Below are 25,218 nucleotides of genomic sequence, written 5' to 3'. Positions count from 1 at the left end.
AAACACATTAAGATTTGAGGGGTTTTGCATTGATTTATCATACTGTTATGAAAAATAGTAGAGCCAGGAGATTGCAGAAAATTGCTAGTAATTTAAAAATTTTAACATTTATGTTTAAAATGTAAAATTTAATATAACTTTATTAAACTTGAACAACTATGCACATATTTTAGGCCCATAAATGTGCAAATAAAATGTTCTGCTGTAATGGAGAGCATATGAATCAGGCAAGGCTAAACTAGTGGATTTTTTTTTAAAAAAAAGCTAATCCCCACCCATTGGTGTGGATGGGAATAACCACGAGACTGAATCCCACTCTTGCTTTCCCTTCTGAGCAGTAGGATTTTTGCATTAAAGGTTTCGTCAGCCTGTGATGTGGAGATTGGAGCAGCATGCCCTCTAGTTGCACATGTCTTCCCCATCCAGACAGGAATACCTGTATAGAATGTGCATCGTGTCTAAGCAGATAGCCAAACCTGTGAGGGATACCAGTCTCATCTGCCACATAGGATTCTGCAAACTGGGCTGGTGAGTCAGCTAACCAGAGGAAGTGATGTATGGTAGGGGAGAGATATCACACGGCAACAGGGAGGGGAGACACCTGGCCTAGGGATAAGGGGAGGGGCTGAAAATGACCAATGGGAACACTGCTAGGGAGCAAAGCTCCAGAAGATGTCCAAACTTTCCCGAGTGACTGTCTCCACACATGTTGGATAATGCACTTTCAATGCACTTTAGCAATCCTTTGGAAGTGGATCTTTGGTTTCACACACAAAAATCCAGTTCCAAATGATCACTAAAGAGCATTGAAAATGTATTATCAAATATTTGTGGAAGCAGCCAGTGTTTCCAAAAGTCAGAGGCAATTTCAGTGTGGGTGAGTTTCCTTTCTGAGGTTGATAGAGCATGTCCAGGTCAGATTTTGATTAGTTATGTTCTGAATATACATCTCTAATGATAACTGTATGCTTGGAGGGACAGGTCCTAAGCCTGATTGTAGACAGTAGTGTATGCTGAAAGGGTCTAGTATCTTCTGCCACTTTTAAAAAGCAAACTGTACTTAAATGATTGGTCCGATCAGGAAGAGAATTTAGTAAATAGGTATTTTTATCAAGGATATTTTCCCCCAGACGAAGTTAGTTTACGCTGATACCCAAACTGAAAGTCCTTCTGGGTCTGAGCAATTAATGGATTGTGCTGCAAAGCTTTTAGACATTAGAGATCATTGGAATAGTTCAATAGATGCCTTCTTTCATTTAACTCCATTTGCTGTCTTTGTCCCCTTTGCTGCCTTCATCCTCATTCTGTTAAGTTCGAGTGACTCATGCTAATGCTGTGATGTTAATTTGGGCCCAGTCTTTCAGAGGCCAGGAGTACTACCCAAAACATAGTTAGAAGACTCTGCTTGTATTGTCTACTTCAATGACAAAATGTCTTCAACTGGCCCTAACCACTCGAAGCAAGATTTTGAGATGAATCTGGCAGTCTTTGGCCAGATGAAAGAGCGGAGGTTTTGAAGGGAACATGTACATGTGGCATGCTGATATTTTACTTTAATTATTTCATTTATGCTCCATCTTTCTCCAAGATTGGGAACCCAAAGGCATTCCATGGTGATATCAGTAATTCTGCCTAAGTGTTGCATTTTCTATAAGACATGAGAAAACTTAACTTATGGCTGCCATTTTCAGCAGCAGTCCCTTGTGACATGTATCTATTTCCACTCTCACAGGCTACAGAGTAAACTGAATTTTCCTAGAGAGACCAATGTTCTACAGAATGTCTTGACATTCACATTCCATTCTCATTCTATCCAGTGAGCTGTACCATGGGGATGGGACACAGATTTAGAATTTGTTGTGAGCTGTAGTTAAATCTGTTAATGTTGTGATAAAGAGGGCAAATTTATTGTTTTGTGAAGGAAGGAAGTCAAGAAAGAATCATTTATCTTTCTGTCAGTGACCCTCATGAAACAGCTTCACAGTTATGTATTAATCTCTATGAGAAGTCAACCTATGATATAATATTGTTAGCATCTATTTTTTATGAGTAGGATTTATGTTAAAAAACAAAGAAGCTTGTATTTTCTCTACAACATTCTGAAGCAAACATTTGTGCTTTAGATTTCATTTTAATGTTAATTTTCTGTTGTGCATATTTTATAGAGCTCTTTATTTATTCATCCTGCTAGTTTACTGGGTAAGGAGTGGGAGAGAGTTCATATGAAAAAGTAAAAAAAAAGTAGTAGATAATTTTTTCTGGTTCACAAATACTATAAAGCTTGGTTTCTTTCAAGCCCTGGCAAATATAGATAATTATACATTTGTGCAATGTAAAACAATAATTTTGATAAAGAAAATTGTCATGAGGTCTAATTCCATTGGAGAAATTAGAATTGGAAGATTTATCTTGTTCACTAAAATATTGTCTAGTAAATTAAGCCTGCCCTGACTTAGATAGCCCAGGCAAGCCCACTCTCATCAATTCTTGAAAACTACATGGGGTTGGCCGTGGTTAGTAATTGGATGGGAAACCTCCAAAGATGATCAGGGTTGCAGAAGCAGGCAATGGCAAACCACCTCAGTTCGTCTGTTGCCCTCAAAGCCCCAGTAGGGGTTGTTGTAAATCAGTTATGACTTGATAGCACCAATTTATGCCTTCTCCGTGAAGCATTTGGGCTTACAACTGGGATACTGTCAGAGGCCCAAATGAATTGAAATGAATTGCTACTAAGTCCCATTGAAAGCAGTAAGATGTATTAGTTGTAAACAGCGGTCATTTCATAGAAAAAGAGCTGCAGGAAATCATTAGCATAACTCATTAGCATAAGCCATGCCCCTTGACATCGCTGGAAGTGTGTCATTTGCATAACTGATCTGCATATGCCACACCCCCTGACATCACCTATCCTGGCTGTTTTGGACCCAATCCTGGCCATTCAGGGCCAAAATTTGGCCCAACATGGCCAAAAGGGGATAAAAATGGCCAAAAAGGGGCCCAAAATGGTCAGGATTAGGCTGCTGCTGAGCAGGAGAGTAATCCACCACCAATCAGAGGCCCGATCCTGGCTGTTTCGGGAACATTCCTGGCTGTTTTGGGCCCAATCCTGGCACAAAATGGCCGGGATTTGGCTGCTGCCAGATGAGGGAGTGTTCCCCCACCTGGCAATGGCCCAACCCAGGCCACTTTAACTCCAATTCAGGACAAAAAAACCCAATCCATGGCGAAGTGGACCCAAAATGGCTCAAAAAGACAATTTTTGGCACGTTTTGGCCTGGATCAGGCTGAAAACGGCACAGATTGAGTTGGTGCCAGGTAGGGCATGGGTCCCCTGCCCAGCAATGACCCCATATAGGCTGTTTCGGCCCTGATCTGTGCCGTTTCAGCCCCAATACAGGCCGAAACGAGCCCCAAATGGCTGAAAATGGCCATTTTGGTCCTGTTTGGGCCCGGATTGGAGCCAAAACTGCCAGGACTGGGTCACTGCTGGGCAACCAGCACCAACAGAAATGGGCCCAAAATGCCCAAAAGTTGCCATTTTGGGCCCTTTTGGACCTGGATCGGGGCCAAAATGGCCCAGATCGGATCAGTGCTGGGCAGGGAACAGTTTCCCCTCCCAGCACTGACCTGAATTGGGTTGTTTTGGCCCCGATTTGGGCCATTTTGGCTCCAATCCAGGCTAAACTGGGCCCAAAAGAACCGAAAGTGGCCATTTTGGGCCCGGATCAGGGCCAAAATGGCCCAGATTGTGTCAGTGCTGGGCAGGAGAGGGTCCCCCCACCTGGCACCAACCTAATCCCAGCAGTTTCAGCCCAAATCCCAGAGGAAATGTGCCCAAAGCAGCCGAAATTGGCCATTTGGGGCACTTTTGCGCCCGGATCGGGACTGAGAAGGGAACCCTCCCCAATCCAGGCTGATACGGGCCCCAAATGGCTTAAAATGACCAATTTTGTCCCAGATTGGGACCTAAATGGCTGGGACCTGGTTGGTGCTGGGCAGAAGAAGATCCCCCCCCGACATCGACCCGATCCGGGCCGTTTTGGCCCCAATCCTGGCCAAAACAGGCCCAGAATGGTTGAAAATCAGGTGGACATGGACACCAGACATGTGACCTCTTTGGAGAACTGCCAGAACTGTATTCTGGTGCATTCCTCCTCGAAATGAGCCCTGGTTGTAAAGGACTCGTTCAATTAATTTCAGTGGGACTTAGTTTACACTAACAATGTGGGTCCATATAGCATTGCTTCTCTGGACATGAAAAACGGGGTTATGGATACAGACCAACAAACAAATATCTTATAATTGGGGTCTCACTTGTTTCAGCACCAAGGGAGGGAAATCTCCTTTGCTGTGCAAGGCTTGATCAGATGTCCCCTTCCCTGTGCCATGCAGGAGAGTGTGGAATGAAAATCATAAACTGTAAAAACCACAAAAAAGAACAACTGTTTCCAAGTCTTACTTCTGACTTGCCAGAATGGAAATACTAGTCCTGGCTGTTTGGTAGTCATGAGACCCCTCCCCCAAAAAATCCATGGGTTTTTTTTGTCAAGTTCAACTTCTGACATTTGCCAGCAATGCAACATGAGCCTGGATTTTATTTGAATCTGTACAGAATTTCTCCCTTCCAATCAGATCATTGCAAGAGCCTAATAAAGCCTAATGGAAGGGGGTTTGTGCGGGAGTTTGTAGAATTTGAGCACTTTGCCTAATTTGCTTAAAACTTGGGGGTTCTTTGAAAAATGGACAGAAGATACACCACAGCACATTGGGTGACATTTGGTCGAAAGATGATGAAGTCAGCCTCCCCACCCCCCCACCCCCGAAGTCTACCATAGGGACTACTGCTTGATGGACATTTTAGGAATTAGCAGAGAGAATTTAATGCAGCTGTGCAGATAGGGACCTACTTTGGAGATCTGTAAAATCACCTCCTTTGGTCCATCTGCTTAAAACTTAGGGCTTCTTTAGATTAGAGGGAGGACTGTGTTTGGTGTAATTTGATGCAGGTAAGTGCAAAAACAGCTGCCCCAGAGCCTCCAATTTGTCCCCCTTCCTCTTCCACATTGAAAAGAACAGGTATAAAAATCATGAGAACGGGGATAAAAACAGATGAATTTCAACCCTGAACCAGCAGCCTCAGTAGAAAACTACCCAACTACATTAAACATTTCACTTAACAGCCCCGAATATGAAACCACGATGAAAATCTTCTAGATGTATGCCCCCAGTGCCACGCACCTTTTCTCCTGCATGGCTAGGGGTTTGGTTGGGCTTCGTTCATCCTTCCCTTCTTGGTATAAGTCTCAGCTAGGTAGGGCATTTCTGTCTTCACCCAGCCAGTCCATGCACCTCCTTCTCCATACTGCATTGGACAAAAGCCTCCAACATGCACAACACAAGAAAAAGATTCCCCTTTGCTTGGAGCCAGGGTGGCCAAGATGTAGGGCATGCCCAGGTTTGGGTAGCCAAGGTGATCCTGGCAACCATCACGAATGTTGTGGGGTAAGGACACCGAGAGGTATGTGAAATTGGTGCTGACATTACTATGCCATTCCAAGTTATAGTAAGGATAGCTCTAGGGATTGCTGGAAACTCTATGGTAAAGAGTTTCTGGTTATTCCTAGAGCTACCCACTGCCACTTCTGGACTGTACCCAGAAGTGACATGCTGGCATGGAGTAAGCCATCGTTTTCTGTTTTATTTCTCTCTCTCAAAATATCTGGACCATAGTGGGAAGCCTGGGAACCCAAACGCAGGGCCCTTGGCCTATTGGGACTTTTCCTTGTGGTTTCAATGGCTAGTCCACCCTTGGCAGCACAACACTTCTTACGTTCTTATGCTGCATTCTTAAATACATCAGATTTGAATTTTAACACTTTATATTGTGTCAGCTTGAATATTTCCAAGGATAGTACACCTTATTTAAAACTAGATACATATCTAGAAGCAAAGGGCAAGGAAGGTGTCAGATGCGCCCTGCTTATCTGCCATGTTTGTCTACTAGTCTCTGTACTCTGTACTCTGAGAATGTGTAAAGAACTATCTGGGTAACTGTCTGACTATGTAGCCAAGAGCAGCTTATCTCGCAGGTGGCTGCTTTCACCTTCTCAACTGTCATGGGAAAGTGTTCTTGGAATGCTGGCCGGAGCCGTATCTCCCTGAGACATGAAATGAGCTCATCCTTGTATTCCCTTTCCCTACCCCCTCCAACCTCCTAGGTCCTGCATGTCTAAATTCTAATGGTCTTTATCCCAAGGTGGGAAACCTGCCCTATAACTAACATTGCTTTTCCTATTTACGTCACTTCTGCCAGTGCTGTAGTCTGAGTGGACTGATACTGACAGATCTCTAATAAAGAAACTTTTACTGGACTCTTGAAGTGTCTGCAGTGAAGTAACTGGGGATCTAACTGGCAGAGCCTGACAGGAGGAAGCAAAATGAACCTACTTGTAGATATTCAGTGCAATCCTATGCAGTGTTACTTCAGTATAAGCCCATTGAAATGGACTATCTCTGCATGGTATGGCACTGTTATGGTGCAATCTGAAGAAGAGTTACTCCAGTCTAAGCCCACTGAGTAACTCTGCTTAGGATTTCACTGTGCTGTTTAAAATATTATTGTACTTGCTAAAAACCATATGCAGAAGGTCATATTTTGCAGAATAAGAAAAAAATGAATGTAATAGGTGCGTGCTAGCTCAGCTTTGCTGAGCAGTCCATTGCATTTTCTTTATCAGTCAAAAACAATATTCTCCAGAGAGCTGAATTATGATTTAAGAAGAGAAACAAAAATTGCATTGCCTATATTCCCCATTTACCATTTTAAAAAGCTATAATTATCTAATTAGCCCTTTGTCCCTTCCCTTTGTCATAATAATGAAAAAACACAAGGTACATTCTGGCGGCCCGCTGACAAACAGCCAGCATGAATTTTAAAGGGTGACGAAACCATGACGATTTCTCAGCAGCAGTCATGTCACATCACAAACTTGAAATGTGTTGGTGAAAATGACTTGCCGGGAATGCTAAAGGGGAAAGAGGAGAAAGGAGTAACTGGCTTGCTTCGCTGTGAAAGAAGGACATTTGTCCTGCATGCGCAAATGGACTCTGCTCCTCTGCAAGGCTCTACTGGAGTGAGGCCAGACCATATAACCTTCCAAGCGCCTCCTTTTTCTGTTCCATACACTTTGCAATGATTCTGAGCTTTATAAAGGCTTTTAGCCCCCTTCTCATGCCAAATTATATTATTTACTTATGGAATGGAGCAAGGATGGATTTTTCCCAAGATCAGTAGAAAAAAGTTCATATTTTATGCATAGGGTTCTAGAGCAGAAGTTGGGCCAAGAAGACATAATGTGCAATTTTAAAGAAAACATATATGATGGCCAGGGAGGCTATGCAGCTATAGAGAAAGGATTGGATATTGACAAGAGGAGGGCCTGCAAGGAAAAGACAACATTCCATTCATCTGCTAGGCTCCTCTTCTGGGCCTGCCTCAAGTTCCTTTTATTTACTTATTTATTTGCTTCATTTTTACCCCACTTTTACCCCAAATCGCTTTACAATTTCCTCCTGATCTTGATTGTACCCTCACGAAACTCTTGTGGGGAAAGTGGGGCTAAGTGTGTATGACTGGATCGAGGTCACCTAGGGCCAAGCTACACATGACGAAAGACACTTGCCTGGCAAGTGGATTGAGTGGAGGGCAAGTGAACAGGGAGAAATACACTTGCCGTTCAAGTGTCATTTGTCACTTGTAGCTTGGCCCCTACCAAGCTTCCACAGCACAGTTCTCTCTGAATCTGGCCCCTACTCCCCCCACCCTGTCCTCTAGTTTTACCTCCCTCCCTCTTCTGGCTTTTGTCCCCATCCCATAGCTCTGACTTCTATGGAGCTAGATCCTCTTTGTGGATTGTTTTGGTCTGCACAGAGGCCAGATATAAGGATAGGCTGATCCTCCATAAGGTTTATGGAGATGTTAAAATGGCTGCTGTGACAGTTAAATAGAGCATCTGTGCTCAGTATATGTCTTGTTTTTAGGAACAAAGAGCATGATTTGGGGCATCCCATAGGCATTCGACCAGCCATTACTGGAAGCAGAATCCTTGTCCAGCTGGATTCTTTGTCTGATCCAGCAAGGCAGTTCTTGCCTTTCTAAACAACCCACAGAATCTTGCACATTTTACTAATCGAAAATTTGTGTTCGAACCGTATTCTGATGATGATGAGAACCAGAACGGTTAGAGTGTCAGACTAGGATCTGGGAGACCTGGGTTTGAATCTACTCTGCCATGGAAATTTGCTGGGTTCCCTTGGTCTGTTCACAGACTCTCAGCCTAACCTATCTCACAGAGTTGTTGTGAGGATAAAATGGAGGAGAATGATGTAAGTTGCTTTGGGTCTCCATTGGGGAGAAGGGCAGGGAATCAACCAAGTAAAATAAATAAGGTGCCAGCCTGTACATGGGAGATATCAACAGTAACCTGTATACAGGCTTTCTCTGTGGTGGCACCTACCCTATGGAACAGCCTGCCTGAAGAGGTCAGGAGAGCCCCCACGCTCCTGGCTTTCTGCAAACAATGCAAAATCGCATTATTCAAAAAGGCTTCTTTCTCTGCTAGGAGGGCAGTATTGTAGGAAAGGGGTCCCTGATGTTTCGCTAATGAGTTAGGAACCATAGACTTCACCATTATGTTGCCTTACATATTATCTGTTCCTTTTAATATGTACTCCTATATATGACCTGTGTTTCATGTTGTTTAATGTAAGTCCTAGGATTGACTACGTTCTGTTTCAGCAGTTCTTCAAGTCTGTACTGGATCCTTGCTAATGTCCTTGTACTAGATCCTTGCTAATCCTTTGTAATGTCTTTGTACTGGATCCTTGCTAATGTCTTTGTAAACTTGTATTCATTTACCAATGACATTGTTTATGGAAATGTTCTTGAAACTGTATGGAAATGCCTGCCCTTCTCCTTGCAATTTTTTGTACTATGTAATCCACCTTGAGTCTCAGTGAGAAAGGTGGAATATAAATAAATAAATACACAAAGTTGTTTCTACAAAGTTGTTTTCAGATTAATACCAGATGACTAGGAGTTTTAAAAAAGAAAAAAATTCTGGCTAGAATAAATAAACAAACAAATATATAAATAAATAAATTTTCAATACACTTATTCCCAAATGCTCAGAGGCAGTACTGAGACATGACTGTATTCTTTTGAGAGCATTCCTGAAAATGCTATCTAACACTCGTTTAACCATAAAATACTGTTGCTATCTTGTTACCTTCAAAGACATTCTATTAGTCCGAAGTCAATAAGATTCTGGAATACTATAAAGCACAAAACCATACAGTAGTCCAGGGATATAAAGGAATCCAATCACCACCCCTGACAGAAAAGAGGCATAATGAAAACATTAGTGGATCGTGCAAGACGGATATGTGAGCCGCACTTTCTCAATGAGGAAATTAATCATCTAAACCACGCACTTCAGGCAAATGGCTACTCCAGAAATGAAATCCGAAGAGCAATCAAACCCAGGATGAATCAAACAACCAAGGAAAAACAGTCTCCTACAGGAAAAGTGTTTTTGCCATATATCAAAGGAATTACTGATCAGATGGGAAAGCTTATGAAAAAGCATAACCTTCAAGCAGTATTCAGACCCACCCGAAAAATACATCAGATGCTACGATCAGCAAAAGACAGTAGAGACCCCCTCACCTCTGCAGGAGTATACCGTATACCCTGCAGCTGTGGACAAGTTTACATCGGGACCACAAAGCGTAGCATCCAGACAAGAATAAAAGAACATGAAAGACACTGCAGACTTGGACAACCTGAAAAATCAGCAGTGGCTGAACATAGCCTAACGCAAACAGGGCACAGTATCTTATTCCAGGACACCAAAATACTGGACAACACATCCAACTACTTTGTCAGACTGCACAGGGAAGCCATTGAAATTCACAAGCATAAGCAAAACTTCAACAGGAAAGAAGAAACCTTAAGAATGAACAGAGCATGGTTTCCAGTTCTGAAAAACACCAGGCTAACAAAACACTCTATACCCAACAATAGCCCTGCAGAGAAGATTAGCACATCAAGCACCAATCCATATGCAAAAGAACCTCCTCAGGATACAGTGAAGCCTCCTGCCATTAGTATTCCACACCCTGGGAAACTCTTACAGGATGACTCAGATCAACCCCACCCCTCCTGAGTAGATATAAATGACCTGCCAACATCTTTTCCACACTGTGACACTGAGAGATCTCTGTCTTTTGGTGCTACACCTCTGAAGATGCCAGCCACAGCTGCTGGCGAAACGTCAGGAACTACAATGCCAAGACCACGGCAATACAGCCTGGAAAACCCACAACAACCATCAATATAAAGGAAGTTTTCCAGGACATAAAGAACATGCTCTTCTTTTCAAGGGGTAGGATGAGGAAAAGAGGCTCTTGGGCAATTGTTTTTGCTTTTAACCAAAAAACAACATCAAGGATTTGTCCCCCTTCTAGTCTAAACCATTGATCAGCTGAGTTTTTCCTCAACACATACATACAACAATAGGGCCTGTAGAAGGCGAGTGTCAGTGGATGGAGCAGCAGCAAAGGAACATTGCTAAGTAGAAGAGCGCTCCAACAAGTGCAGTGCAGCAACATTAAAAACAAGTCTGCTTCATGCTCACTTTTTTCTTTTTCCCATGTTTTCCGCATAAGTTTTCCTTTTGCTGTGAGGGCAGGCAGGATTGATTTAGAAAGAGATTTGCCACTTGCCCCCTCCCACCAAAAGCTCACTTTTTAAATACTATATGGAAACCTTATTCCCTCAACAGATGGGGTGAACTCCCTCGCTCTTGCTTTCTGCTCTTTTTCCAATGGGTTGTGTCCAACCAGCTTTTCTGTATGGGAAAAAGGAAGGAGCAATCCTATTTAATCACCCCAAATGGTTACGCTTGGGAACTGCATGAACAAAGCCCTAGTGAGATGGGGGCTGTAGTAAGGAAGAAAATTGGGCAATGAGCAAAAATCCAGCTGAATCAAACCCAATATCTTTACCTGAAACAGAAACTGATGTATGATTTTGTACTCACCTGCCAAGGAGGTGTGTAGAGTTATGTCATTACAATTTGGCAGTGGGGGTTGAAATGAAGCCTACAGGGGTCAACAGGCTTTTTCCAAGGAGGTGACTGATCTTGGCTTTGATTGAGTTATAGCTGCAATTGAATAGTTGAACATTTTATAGAAGTTTTTATGATTGGATTTAAAATAGGGTTGATGGTCAGTTGGCTGTTTTAGGGGACAGTGTTCAGATTACTAGATTTTACTGTGAGTTTTATTGCAAGGTGCTTTGAAGCTTGTAGTGTGTGAGAATATAAATTTATTAAATCCATCATTCTGTGCTGAAGCTCAGTGCTGTTGCCTATCCAAAATCATGAGGATATAAGGGGTTCTTCATTAAAATGAACAAAGAATGGTTAGGATCTAAGGAACTGTGTAACTTGTTCTCTGCCTCAGGTCTTTCTGAAGAGCATCCTTCCAGATCTTGGGGCAAATACTTTTGGTAACTTAAATGACTTAAATAAGATGGCCGTATGATACAGGATAGTGGGGTTGCCAACCTCCAGGTAGGGCCTGAAGATCTCCTGGAATTACAACATATCTCTATACTATAGATATCAGTTCCCCTTAAGAAAATGGCTGTTTTGGAGGATAGACTGTTTGGCATTATACCCCACTGAAATCCCACCTGTCCACAAACTACAGCTTCCCTAGGCTCCATCCCAAATCTTCAGGAATTTCCCAACCCAGATTTGGTAACCTTTCAGGATACCGAGAGCCAAGCTAAAAGTGACAAATGACACTTGAACAGCAAGTGGATCGAGTGGAGAGCAAGTGGAGGGCAAGTGAACAGGGAGGAATACACTTGCCGTTCAAGTGTCATTCATCACTTGTAGTTTGGCCCTCAGTCTCTTGTTTGGGGGTGGAGGTGGAATTCCAGTGGACAAACATTAAAAAAAGGAGTCCTACCATAGTTGTTGGATTAGGACTAGGCTACTTGGATTATAATTCCCATTTAGACATAAGGCTGTCTGAATAACCTAGGACCAGTCACTCTCTTTCTCAGGGCCAAGCTACATATGACGAATGACACTTGAACAGCAAGTGTATTTCTCCCTGTTCACTTGCTCTCCACTCAATCCACTTGCCGTTCAAGTGTCATTCGTCATGTGTAGCTTGGCCCTCAATTGATCGTTGGGAGGACAAAACATATATATTCTCTGCCCAATGAAACTAGAGCCCAGCAGGATTTGTTATCTTTCTGCCAGGCCTGCAAAACAGCGATGTTCCGCCAGGCATATGGTTGAGGCTGGGCTAGGCCTCCGCTGACCTTGTAGAAGTAGGAAGAGGATGATTAACCCTCCCAGTAGACCTGTCCACCACCCTGTTTCAACTGCTTGTTTCAATTGCTTGTTCAATTGCTTGGTTACTATATCAGCTGCTGCCTATTACACTCCAAATGAGGCCAGATAAATAACTGAGCAGGCAGTGCTGCCATCTGGGAAACTATATTAGTATTGTTAACAAACTGGTGTTAGAATTGTTATGTTTTAATGTTTTTTGTGCATAATTGTATGAAATTATGTTTTTATTGTGTTTTAAAAGATGTGATCTACCCTGACGGAGTAGGACAGAATAAAAGTCTAAACAACAACAACAACAACAACAACAACAACAACAACAACAACTTATTCTGCCCTGAGTTCCTGGCATGTAGACTGTAACAAAAACCTTGGTAGATCGGTTGTTTTGTTTTAAGAGTTGGGGGAGTTAATAACAACTTTAAAAGTCTGTTCAACATATCCGGTGAAAATGTACCTTTTGACCAACTATCCTTCTTCTGCCATTTACTGCAGTACTTGTTAAGCTGCTCTCTCTTAAAGCTGAGCAGGTGAAGCATTCAGTTTCATGCAGAACCAGAACCATATGCCTTCATCTGGAAGAGCCACTTTGCTGAAAGAAAGAGAGGAGCCAGTCTGATTCCACTTGCCTCCCCTCCTCCCCAGAAAAGCTCATATGGTTTGGTTCCATCCTCCAGAATCTTGAGCTACATATAAACTAGAACAAAAGAACTGTCTGCGATAGATCTTAGGAAGGGTCCATCTGGCATAGCATTCTATTACACCCAGCCAGATGCCACTAAAGACTCTCACACAAAAAAGGTGTTGATAGCAATTCCCTGTTGCGCTAGTCCTCCACACCTGATCCAGGCTGTGAGAGCTTCATCAAGTTGTCATGGCTGCTTGCCATTGGCAGACTTATCCCTCGTGGCGCAGAGCTCAGTTTAGTAGGATGTGTTCCCTTGGACTTTCACATTTCCTGTATAACAGATGGCCAGTAATGAGAGATTTCTACCTGTGCAGTATAGTGATTAGAACGCTGGAGTAGGGAAGCCTGGGTTCAGAGCTATGACATACATTGGCTGATGCTGAGCCTGGGTTCAAAGCCATGAAACTCATTGCCTAATGTTGGCCAGCTGCTTTCTCTTAGTTTACGTTACCTCACAGGGTGGTTATGAGGTTAAAATGGAGGAGGTGACAAAAATGCATGCTTTCCTGCATTCCTTGAATACAGGACACATGAGACGGATCATATTTCATGTTAGGGGAGCACCCAAGCATACAACCTTCCATTGAGCTCAGTGTCTCCTGGTAAATGTAAACACAGGTTGCAGACTCTGTTCCATATAACAGTAGTTTTGCATGGCTTGGAGTGCTATGATAGTATACTGGGCCAATGCTACTGAATTGGAAAAAGCAAATTAAAGGATTCTCCCCCAACATACACATGGTTTAAAACAACTTTCTTACCGTCAATGTATCACTTAACACATCAGTAAAATTGTACTATGGGCCTTCCTTATTAAATAAAATATAGCACAAACTTCTTGTCTAAAAATACAATATTTAATAATGTAGATAATTGTACTGGAAACATATAGTGCGCAGGGGAAATTTCAAGGGCCAGATCTATTCTATTTAATAATTAGAAAAGCGGAGGGGTTTGCTTTGATTGTTTTAATCGAGAAAAATGAATGTTCCTCTTGGGAGAAATATTTCTTGTCTTATCCCATATTTCTCATTGCTGAAGAGTAATCTTCACTTTAGTGCTGAGATCATTTATCTAAAGAGTTTCTTTAAAAGTAAAAAAAAAAAGCAAAAAAAAATTAGGATTTATTTACCATCTCCATTTATCTGTTTACAGAACTAGCTGTTTGTAAATAAGATTAAATTCCGATGTCACTTCATCTAATTGATTGAAACCTGATTGGATCCTAGGAAATGTGAGTTTATTTATAGATGCTTTGATGAGACACAGTTTAAGCCAAAGATGATATCTGAGAAACAGAGTTGCCAGACTGCAACCTGAAGATTCCTCTTGAACCTTTAAATAAACTGCTGCATGTGAAAACTTTCCTTCATCACATTTAGGGGCTAGAAAGAACGTTTCCAGATCAGAAAAATGCAATCTCCGTCACAGACATTTTAAAAAAAATAGCACTTGGTCTCTCCTATACACGAGGCAATTTAGACATTATGTAGATTGGATATAAAGTCCCCATCCTGTGTAATAATTAGACATGAATTACAGGTTCTCAAGACCCACATACATGATACCCAGGTTGGATGCATGAAGAAGGGGTTTCTTCTCCCCTTCTTCTCTGACCAATTTTTTTTTCAGTCTGAAATATTCCTATGGTATTTGGACATTTTCACTGGTATACATGTGGGTTTTCCCAAAGTGACCAACATTACCTCCCCCAACCCAGGCCCTTTCAACCCAGGAAACAGTATACAAGAGAAGGGTGAAGTCCCTTCTTCGCTTGCATCATGATCCCTACTTGCATTCAGTATAGCACATAGTTATGGAGAACTCACAGTTCCTGTCTGACTAACACAAGGTGAGGACCTTGAACCCAACCTCTGTACTGTGTGATGACTGAGTCACTTTGGAGGGTCATGTCAGGACTTGAAACATCAGCAGATCTTGATCTGGTGTTTGGAGGGATGCCCAGCAGTTGTGCAATACCATCTTCCCTGACCAAAGATAGTACTGCTGCCAGAAATGCCAAGGAATATTACTAACTAATTCCAATAAAAGCTTTCTGGCTTCCTTGCTGGTATGATTATGTAGAACAAAATGATCAATATCTCATAGAAATGAGTACAACCAGCCCTTTATTTTAGCAAACTTTCCAGCATTTGTTCACTCCAATGTCCAAATAAAACCCATGAATATACCTTGGATATACCTTTATTTCAGCTTATGCATTGTAGTGGAAGGCCATTGCATGCATGTTGACTGCATGTTACATGTGCAATGCCATTGATTACTCACATCACAATCTACATTTTAAATGCTAATTGCAATTATCTAGTCCCTGTAGAACACTCAGCAATTTCATCTGTGGAGTGAAGGAAGTTCTCCTAGTTTGCTGCAAAGTTAGAGAAGCAATTGGATTCACTGTTGTTTTTTCTACAGCAATTTCACATGGATTCTCCAAGCTTGTACCATTTGTGCATCCAATTGCACCTGTTTCTTTCTCTGACCAGCATGTGCAAGAATATGCACATACAGTCAACTGATTTTTTTCTTCCATCAGTGGAAACTAGGGCTGTTTCCACACATCCTTAAAGGGACTGCCCAATCACCGAACACTGATGACTTTTCCCCTTGACTCCAGGCATCTCTATTTTCAAAACAGCTGCAGGCTGTTTGGCTTCCATTTTTTTCAGTGCCTTTTCTGGGACTGCACTTTCCTGGGATCCCAGAAAGGGCACTGAAAAAATAGAACCCAACCATTTTGAAAACGGAGACATCTGGAGTCAAGGGGGAAAGCTGCCAGCATTCAGTAAGAGGGCCATCCCTTTAAGGACGTGCGGAAATGGCCCAGATCTGATGAAACTAGATTTATGGAGGGTCTGTATCAGCAGAGACATATTGATACAAAGGCCATTTCCACACATCTTCTCCCCCTCCTGAAAAATAGCGCAAAACTTATGGAACGATGCGCCTTCATGGCACGATTTCCCAGCATGACTTTGCTTTGTGGTGTGATGACATCAGAAAACGCACCATGAAGCAAAGTCATGATGGAAAATCGTGCCATGAAGGCATGTCATTCCATAAGTTTTGCACTATTTTTCAGGGGGGGGGGCGTGTGGAAACAGCCAGAGTCATATAAAGTCCTTTCCAGAAAATCTACAGTATCGTGTGATGACTCAAATTTGGTTGATTATCAAATTCGGCTTTCATGCCTGGTGCTTATTAAGTCTTGTGGAACGGCCTACCTGAAGAGGTCAGGAAAGCTCCAACTCTTCTGGCTTTCCTCAAATGATAAAAAGCTGAATTATTCGAGAGGCCTTTTTACTGAGATAGGAGATCTGTACTGTAAGGTCTCAAAGAGATGCATCAGTAAATGGACAGTAAATGGACTTTACTACAATGTACTGTCTGTTGTTGTAAGTATGACAACAGACAGTTTATGGGTAGTTTATGTGTTGTTTAATATGTCAGTCTTAGAATTGCTAATGCTCTGCTTCAGCATTTTTTCATCTCTGTTTTGGATTTTTATTGGTTTAAATTCTGGAAAATTTGCATTGTGTACCCTATTACATTGTTTATTGAAATGTCCTTGAAACTGACTGCACTAACTCTCACTGTGTAATCTGCCTTGAGTCTCAGTGAGAAAGGCGGACTGCAAATAACACACACACACACACACACACACACACACACACACACACACACCCCTCATGTTAGCATGGTTCTCTCCATGTAGAAAGAGATTGATGGGGTAATTTCTATGGTAGGTAAATCTTATATGTGGAGCAGCACGTACTAGGGCAGTGGGGGAAGGATAAGGGACTATATACAAACTGCTCAATTGGACATGTGGTCACCTCAAGGACTCAGGGCCAGATATGTGCCTCAAGTTTAATGCTAGGAATTGGATTGATTGGGGTTGTGGCTAGACATGGGCATGAACCTCATTACGAACTTCAAAAACCCATGAAATTGGCGATCACGTGATCGCGATCTGGCAGTTCGTGATTGTCCACGGCAAACAAACCAGCGTTCAGAAGAAGCCTAGTTTGGTGCATTCAGCTGCGGTTCGGGAAGCCAGACAGTCACGCGCCAGCAATCAATTCCCCTGGAAACGGAGCCGGGAGAATGCCTGAACTCTGTCTGCGCTCCTTCTGTCACCCTGGAAACCCGAATGGAAGCCCAGCTTACCTTGATCGGCAGGTCTTCCTTCCAACCATGGAGCTGCAAAGTGGTTACAAGCTGGGAGAAGACACCCAGGGGAGGGAGGAGGAGGGGGTGTTCTGTAGCCACGGGCACTCCAATCTCATCCCCGCAAACCCTGATAGGCAGCTCTGACGGCCAAACACAGACCTCCTGCGTTGCTGTATGGGACCTCAGCTTATAAAAAGCACTGCACTCCTAGGCTGGCTTTCACTTTCAGCAAGCAGTGGAGTGTGAGAGCTGTTGCTTGCTACTTGCTAGCCTTTGGGGAGAGACAGAGAGAGTACAACTGAGCTTGGATTTTTGTGGGAGTTTCCTGGGGGCCTCGGATTGGAGTGGGTATAACTCCAAGATCCCTATTGCAATCTTGACCAAACTTGGATGCTGGCTGGAGGAGAGCCTGCTACACACTCCCTGTGAATATGGGCTCTCTAAGTGCAACGGTGGCCATTCTGAGCACCACAAACCGCGAAGCAGTTCGGCAATGGGAAATGTCCATTGCGGTTCGCAACTTCAGGATCGTCATCGGCACCAAACCATTAACTGTGGATTCGTTATTTTTTTTCTGGTTCATGCCCATATCTAGTTGTGGCACATCCTTCTCCATTGCACAATTTTATTGATCTGAGATAATCCCATTGAGCTGCTATTTGCCTTGTTGGGGAGACTTATACAGAGCCATCAGCACTGGTAAGTGCAAATAGTCACTTCCTGGGAGCCATTTCCAGTATGAAAATGGTACGTAGGTTGGAGACTTAAGCCCCACTGCCCAATGCACTGAGATCCCAATTTGAATTGGGATGCAGCCACACACCTGGGAATTAACATAAGGATCTCATGTATTCTGATGTCTTCTACAAGTGCTCAAACTCCTGACAGTTCAGCTCACACACATTTTGCCAGTTGTAAAAGAGGAAGCTGATTTTTTTGATGAATGGTTTCTATGGTTTGTCAACTTGTTTGTGGTAGTCCGTCAGGCTGCTTCAATGTATTCCTTCCTAACTATGTCATATAGTGCCACTGGCTTTTCACACGTGTGTTCTCAGACAGTCCAATTGGTTTCTACTCCTCCACCATCCTTGCTGCTAAACTGCTCTTTTCAGCAGGTGGTTGCTTAAACAAATGATCAGCAACAAACCATATAAATCAGTCATAAAAAATGCTGTTTTTTAAAAAATCCTAACATTTGGTGTTTGTCTGAGGTGACCTTAGTAAAACTAATGGCTGCCAATCAGATTGAATTGGCAACGTCTTTGTGCATGCTCACTTCTGTTAAAAAACAACTAATAACTGTGCAGCAGGCATTTACAGCTGTTTGGCTTGAACCGAAGGGGCTAGGTGAGATGGCCATGTCTCACAGGCATGGTCAAGTTTGACAGTTGAACACATTTATGGTGAAATTCACAGCTTCCTTAATCTCTGCTAAATCCTTCAGTAGCCAATATGCTTTCGTTGATAATTTTAGTTTATTTAAATGCAGCCGAATAGCATCAGCTCTAACCATCCAGTGCAGCAGATGGGCGCCTTAGTGAATCAATGCAATGCTCACCTTGCGTGACTTTCGTTAGTTTTGCAAAAGCAAGCAGACAGGTGCATGACTGACACAAGCTGCTACATCAAGAAACTCAGACACAGCAACATGGCAGGCTGCTCGAGCATGACTGGCTCATAGCTCTGTTACTTTTGTGCGGCCTGGCCCTCCTCAAACTAAAGTGGTTTCAGTTTTATAGTAGCTGCCCACTGTTAGCCTCTCCTGCCCTTCTGTGTTGCCTGCATCCCTTTGCTCTCAAGGATCACTCCACTTACCTACTTCAGCTGCTTGAGCATTTCTTTTTGTTGAAGTTTCAAAAATGGGAATGGGGTATTCCTGCTGCAGCATCACATTACTTCTAGTAAAAACAACAGTGACACAGGTAGCTCTAAAAAAATCAAAAAGAGTCCAGTAGCACCTTTAAGACTAACCAATTTTATTATAGCATAAGCTTTCGAGAATCAAGTTCTCTTCATCAGATGCCTGATATACAGGTAGCTCTAGGGATCACCAGAAACTCTATGGTAAAAATAGAGTTTCCAGCGATTCCTAGAGTTCCTTATGTCATTTCAGGGTTGTTTACCAGAAGAGACGTGATGCATCATTCTGTACAGAACTTGATTGTGGTGGGGGACAGAGTAGGAAAAATGCAACAGAGTGCCTGTTTGCCAAACAACATGTGGATGAGATTGTAATTTTTTCCCCCATTGGGAGACTTTTATAGCATCACTTCATGCAACATCACTCCTATATTTGGTATTTTTCTGTCTTTTCTATTGCACCTGGGATTCCGTGGTGGAAAATATTCACTGATAGGATTCTGGCTTGGATATAAAACCCACTCAATCCCATGGCCTGTGACTACAGGGTGGGGTAACTTAACAGAGACAAACTGCTTTTTCTTTATAAAGACAGAACAAAAACTGAGTTTATTTGAAACTGAAGGGGAGCCTGCTAGCTCTGATCTCCAACCTCATAAATTGCTGTGCTTGCAGTATTTAACAGAAGCTTGAATACTGAATGAGTGGTTCTGCCTCTAACCAAAAGAGCTGCAGCAATTCAAGATGAAGCAACGGCAAGAGCAATCATCCTTTTTTGCAAACTATAGTCAAAATGTACATTTACAGCAAATGTCATATTCTACCTTTCTGCCCAATGAGGACTCAAAGAAGCATGCATTGTCCTTTTACCTCCAATTTATCCTACAACAATCCTGTGAAATAAGTTAAACTGAGAATGTGTGAAGAGCTCAAGGTCAATCCGCAAGCTTTCCTGGCAGAGGTGGAATTTGAACATGGGTCTTCTAGATCCTATCTTAGGAATCCCCAGCCTTTTTGAGACTGTGGGCACCTTTGGAATTCTGACACAGAGTGGTGGCTGCAATCACAAAAGGACTGCTACAGGAAGTTGAGTAAGTGTCAGGGAATGAGGTCATGCAAAACTAATAAGAACTCCTAAACAGTTCAAGCAGAAGCTATGATTAACACAATGCCTTTAAAATGAACATATTGTTTAAAAATATTTTTTTCTTGCACACACAGAGGTTACAATTAGCTCTTTGTGTTATGGTGGCAGGTGCTGCCAAAACATTTTTTTAAAATTTTATTTTTAAATTACAACATCTATTTTTAAAAATCTATATATCCAGTTAGATCTCCAGAGGCCAATCAGAAGTCCTGCTGGGCGAAAGTCTATCTGTCCACATCCATTTTTTAAAAAACACTTTGTGGGAGCTCAAACGGGTCTGGCAGGTACCATGGTTGACGACCACTGTTGTACAAAGACACTGTAAGCATTATACCCTAGTGGCTGAGATAGCACAGGGAAATTCTTTGTAATGTGTTGTCTTTCTCCCCAATAAGAATCCAAAGCAGCTCATGTTGTTCTCCTGCCCTCCATTTTATCTTCACATTAAACCTATGAGGCAGGGTCTGGCTGAGAGCGTGTGACTAATCAGAGATAGAGTGAGAATTCAAACCTGTATTTCCGTGGCCCTAGTCTGACACTCTGACCGTTACATCACACAGGCTCCGATGGCTCAGGGAGTTTCTAAAAAAACCTTTGTTTTGTAAAGGAGGTGACAGACTCCATCCTTCCTATCTCTGATGCCTTTCCCCCCAATTCAGTAGCATTGTTTCAGTTCCAGAACAATATGAGGGGATTAGAGATGGGCATGAAACAGGAAAACACTGAACCGTGTGGTTTGTGGTTCATTGCATTTCATGAACCACGAATCTCGAACTTTCATGAACTTGCCCCGGTTCATGAACCAGTTCATTTGGTTTGTGAAAACGTCACTTCCGGGGAAGCAGAAGGTCTGCAGAAAGCCCATTCCCCCACATTGCCTAGGAAACTGATTGATTGGCATCAGGCTGTCTGCAGTGACAAACTGAAAAAGGAACCAAACGAATCAGCCTAAAGTGGGTGGTGGTTCGTCAGAGATGGGCTCTGACAAAGTGCCGGTTTGTGCCGAACTTTAGTTCATATTTCGATTTATGCCCATCTCTAGAGGGGACTAAAAAAACCCACGTGGATTCCCTATAGTGCCTTTAACATTATTCTCCTGTTATTTCGGCTCTCCCAGCCGCGGCTCGCCGCGTAAGCTGGGAGCCGGCAATTGGAGCCCTTGGAAGGAGAAGGAGGCAGACTCCCTCCCTCTCCATCCGGGTTCTGGGAAGGGGCGGAGCTTGGCGCTTTTGTGCGCGTTCTGCCCCTTCCCGGTGTCAGTTCTTTCAAGCGCTCGGCCCACCCACCTCACCCTGTTTTTAGTGCAGGAATAGCCGGCTGCTATTTATGGGCCAGGTAGGAATTTTTTCCCTCCTTCCCTGATTGGCGTTGTGGAAGGGGGGTTTTTCGCCTACCTTGCACTAATGGCGGTGGTATGAGTATTGTTGGGTTTAGCCGTCGGTGGTAGTGGCAGGAGTTTTTGGGAATAGGGTGCGGGCTGGTGAGCCCCTGTGGCATTCCCCAAGGTTGGGGAACAGGGTCTGCTGTTAGGGCGGTATGCATGGGCGGCTACCGTCAGGGAGGGCAGACGCCTGAGGGGATCCCCGGGAACAAGACCTCACCTCATGCTTGGCGGCTGGGGCGCAACAGGTGCTTGAGTGGGATCCCAGGGCCTAGCTGGCCGGGTTGCAGCCATTCAGGAGATGGCCTACACCCGGGGCATTGGGGGCTCGCCCAGACAGGCAAGGCGGTGGTCAGGTGCTGACCCCAGGGCTTGACCTGTACCGCTCAGTTAGCCCTTGCCGAATGTTATTGTTATGGTCATTTAATAAACGGCCCTTTTATCCAAGCCTGTGTCTGTCTCTTACTTCTGACTGGGGGTACAATGCCAAACCATTCTAAACTCTCATCTTTACTTCCCAGCTTCCAACTGTAAAAACGTAACTGAGCCTTTTCTTCTCAGTGTCAGACTATGGAATCCCAGTTATATAGAGTTCGTCTCCCCCCTTCTGCAAGAAGCACAAGGTCTCTTGGTTTCAAAAGGTTTATTGGAAGATTATGCTCAGGATACAGGGGTCCATGATCCAAGGACTTGAGGCCCTTGGCTGAACAAAAGCTTTGTTGAGAATGACACATAAAATGAAGTAACAACACTTCAAAGACCCCTTCCCAGCTTCCCCCCTTAGTCCTGTCTAGAAGGCCTGGGAAGGCGAGGACATCAAGGTTGGCCTGGCTGATAAGAATTCTTCGTTCCCATGGATATAGGCGGCCTGGGCAGCACCTGGGCCTGGAGGGAGAGAACTAAATAACTACAGATTATAACAGGAGAACATGGCATAGCTGTGGCTTGAGAACTGACATTCTGACACTCAGCCCATAGTTTCTACCAGTTGTTGGAGCCATGCTCTTATTGGTTCTTCTCTGGCTGGGTGTTGTGTTCCTCCTATCTCTGGTCACAGAGATGAAAGGAAACTGGAGTAGACTTTCAGGTGGCAGGGAATAAGCTTTGTTGCAGGGAACAATGGAAAGAAAGGAGGCAAGATGCAGCCTTCCTGAGAGTTATATCTTCTGATAAGGAATCCTTGCCCACACCCCTGTCTTAATTACCACATTGCTTTGACACAATGGAAAGCTTCAGACAATAGAACTCTGACATATTCAATGTGAATTACTACTTACATTGTGGTTTTCCTTGGTAGCTCTACACCAGTTGGACTTCTGTACAAACTAATAATATTGTATGTAGATGAGATATTTTGTACATTGTGATGTAGTATTTATGGTATATTATATTTATTGAATGTTTATTGATTAACACTATGCACTTGAGCACTGTGCAGTTTATATTCAAAATACAATAAAATTATTCTTATTTAGAGGAGAAGAATTATTGTGATTACTCTAGTGTATACCTCTGATTGTTTCTTTGCAAATCCTCAACAGTTGTGATCCGGAGGCGGCCCCTTGTTGGTGTTTGCATAGAGTTTTCAAAGCAAGATACAAACAGAGGTGGTTTGCCATTGCTTGTCTCTGTGTAGCAACCCTGGATGTCCTTAGCAGTTTCCCATCCAAGTATCTGAGTATATATCATCACTAATACTGGCCAAAAGATGGACGGTTGTCAGCTGTTCCAAGATATATGTTTATATTGGTACTCTTTCTGATTAAATTGCATATGTAGGTTAGCTAATAAGTCTCTGACTGTGAAATATTTGTTTGGCTTCAGCCCAAAACACAGAAATATGCAATACAGCTTTCCTTATAAGCTGAGCAAAGTTAGTTGTTAAAGGAAGGGGGGAGCCCTTACAATCCTTCTGATATTCCACAACAAAAAGCCTTATCCATTCCACTGGGGTTTGTAGAATACCTAACCAAAAGTGAGCAAAATGTAGCATCATGATATGCAGTTTTAAAAATTATAAAACTGTGTCGGTACTTAAACATTTTGTTAAACAAAAAATGAGGAGGATTAAAACACGGTTCTGTGCTCCTCAGTTCACTGATGAGTGAAATATTCTGGATGCAGTTTGAAAGATTTGTGCTTGCTGTGAAATGTATGTAACCTTGGGCAAAGCTCTCTCAGCCTAACCGACCTCACAAGGTGGTTGTGAATATAAAGTGGAAGAGAAAATAAGCTCCTTGGAGGAAGGACGGGATAAAGATTCACTGAAGATGTAAATGAATGTGACAGCTACAAAACATGTTCACACTGTTTACACAGATAATACCAAAGCAGGGCTTGAGGAGCAAATGATAGGAGAGAATTAGTAGCTAGGGGGAAAAGTTTAATTGTTCCCACATGTACTAACTTGGCCTACAAATCCTTCCCCCTGAGGTAATTCCTCCCCCCCACCTGCCCTTATTTCCATTTTTGAAAACCAGATAGAGGAAAAATATACAAGGGCCACTGGCAGGGTCTAATGAGTGTAGGTAAGAGTTAGACATTCTTCTTTGCCGGATTTCCTCAGTGAACATCCAATGGTTCTGTTCTAGCAGTATTTATTTATTTAAAATACTTCAATCTCACCTTTCATCCTGGCTCAGAGTAGCAACAGAGGACAAAATAACACAACAGAGGATTGCACTAATGGTTCATGCAATCAGTCATCTGGTTTCCTGCACTGGCCAGTCAGGGAAGCCCACAAGAACAGCTGGCAGACACCAGTCCTTTCCTGCTGACTGTCCCCTACCTGAGACATTCTACTGATGAATCTGAGAGCAGAACCACAAGTGACAAAAGGCACAGATTGGACACTTGTCAGCTTCCCCCAAGTTTTGATGGGAAATGTAGGCATCCTGGTCTCGCAGCTTCGCTCTCTGACTGCTGTCCAATGGACTTTTCAACTGTCACTTGTCCAACATTCTGCCAAGCTGCCTACATTTCCCATCAAAACTTGAGGGAAGCAGACAAGTGTCCAATCTGTGCCTTTTGTCACTTGTGGTTCTGCTCTCAATGTCCTATTTACTTGCTTGCTTGCTTGCTTGCGTATTTGATACCTGGCCTTTCTCCCCGATGGGGACTCAAGGCAGCTTACATCATTCTCCTTTCCTCTACTTTATCCTCAGAGAAACATTGTGAGGTAGGTGAGGTGGACAGTGTGTCACTGGGCCCAAGTCACCTCGTGAGATGCCGTGGCAGGGCAAGGATTCTAAGCTGAGGCCTTTTCTGCTTAGGCAACTCTTTTTTGAATGTTTACTTCTCAAGGATTGAATTCATTGTGCCCACTTACCCTTCTGCATACCACTTTTAATCCTGTTGTGGATGCCATCTTTTTTTGTCCTCACAGCCATGGAATGGATTATGCGGTGAGGTGTGGTAGTCATCATCAGTATCATTCTTGGCATCACTGGTGCCTTCACATCCCCACCACCCCACTTCTTTATTTTTGCACATGCCTAATTGCGTTAAGTTATTACTTTAT

The sequence above is a fragment of the Eublepharis macularius genome, chromosome 3, assembly GCF_028583425.1.
Source record: "Eublepharis macularius isolate TG4126 chromosome 3, MPM_Emac_v1.0, whole genome shotgun sequence".
Lineage (NCBI taxonomy): Eukaryota > Metazoa > Chordata > Lepidosauria > Squamata > Eublepharidae > Eublepharis > Eublepharis macularius.
Note: the sequence above shows the minus strand (reverse complement) of the source record.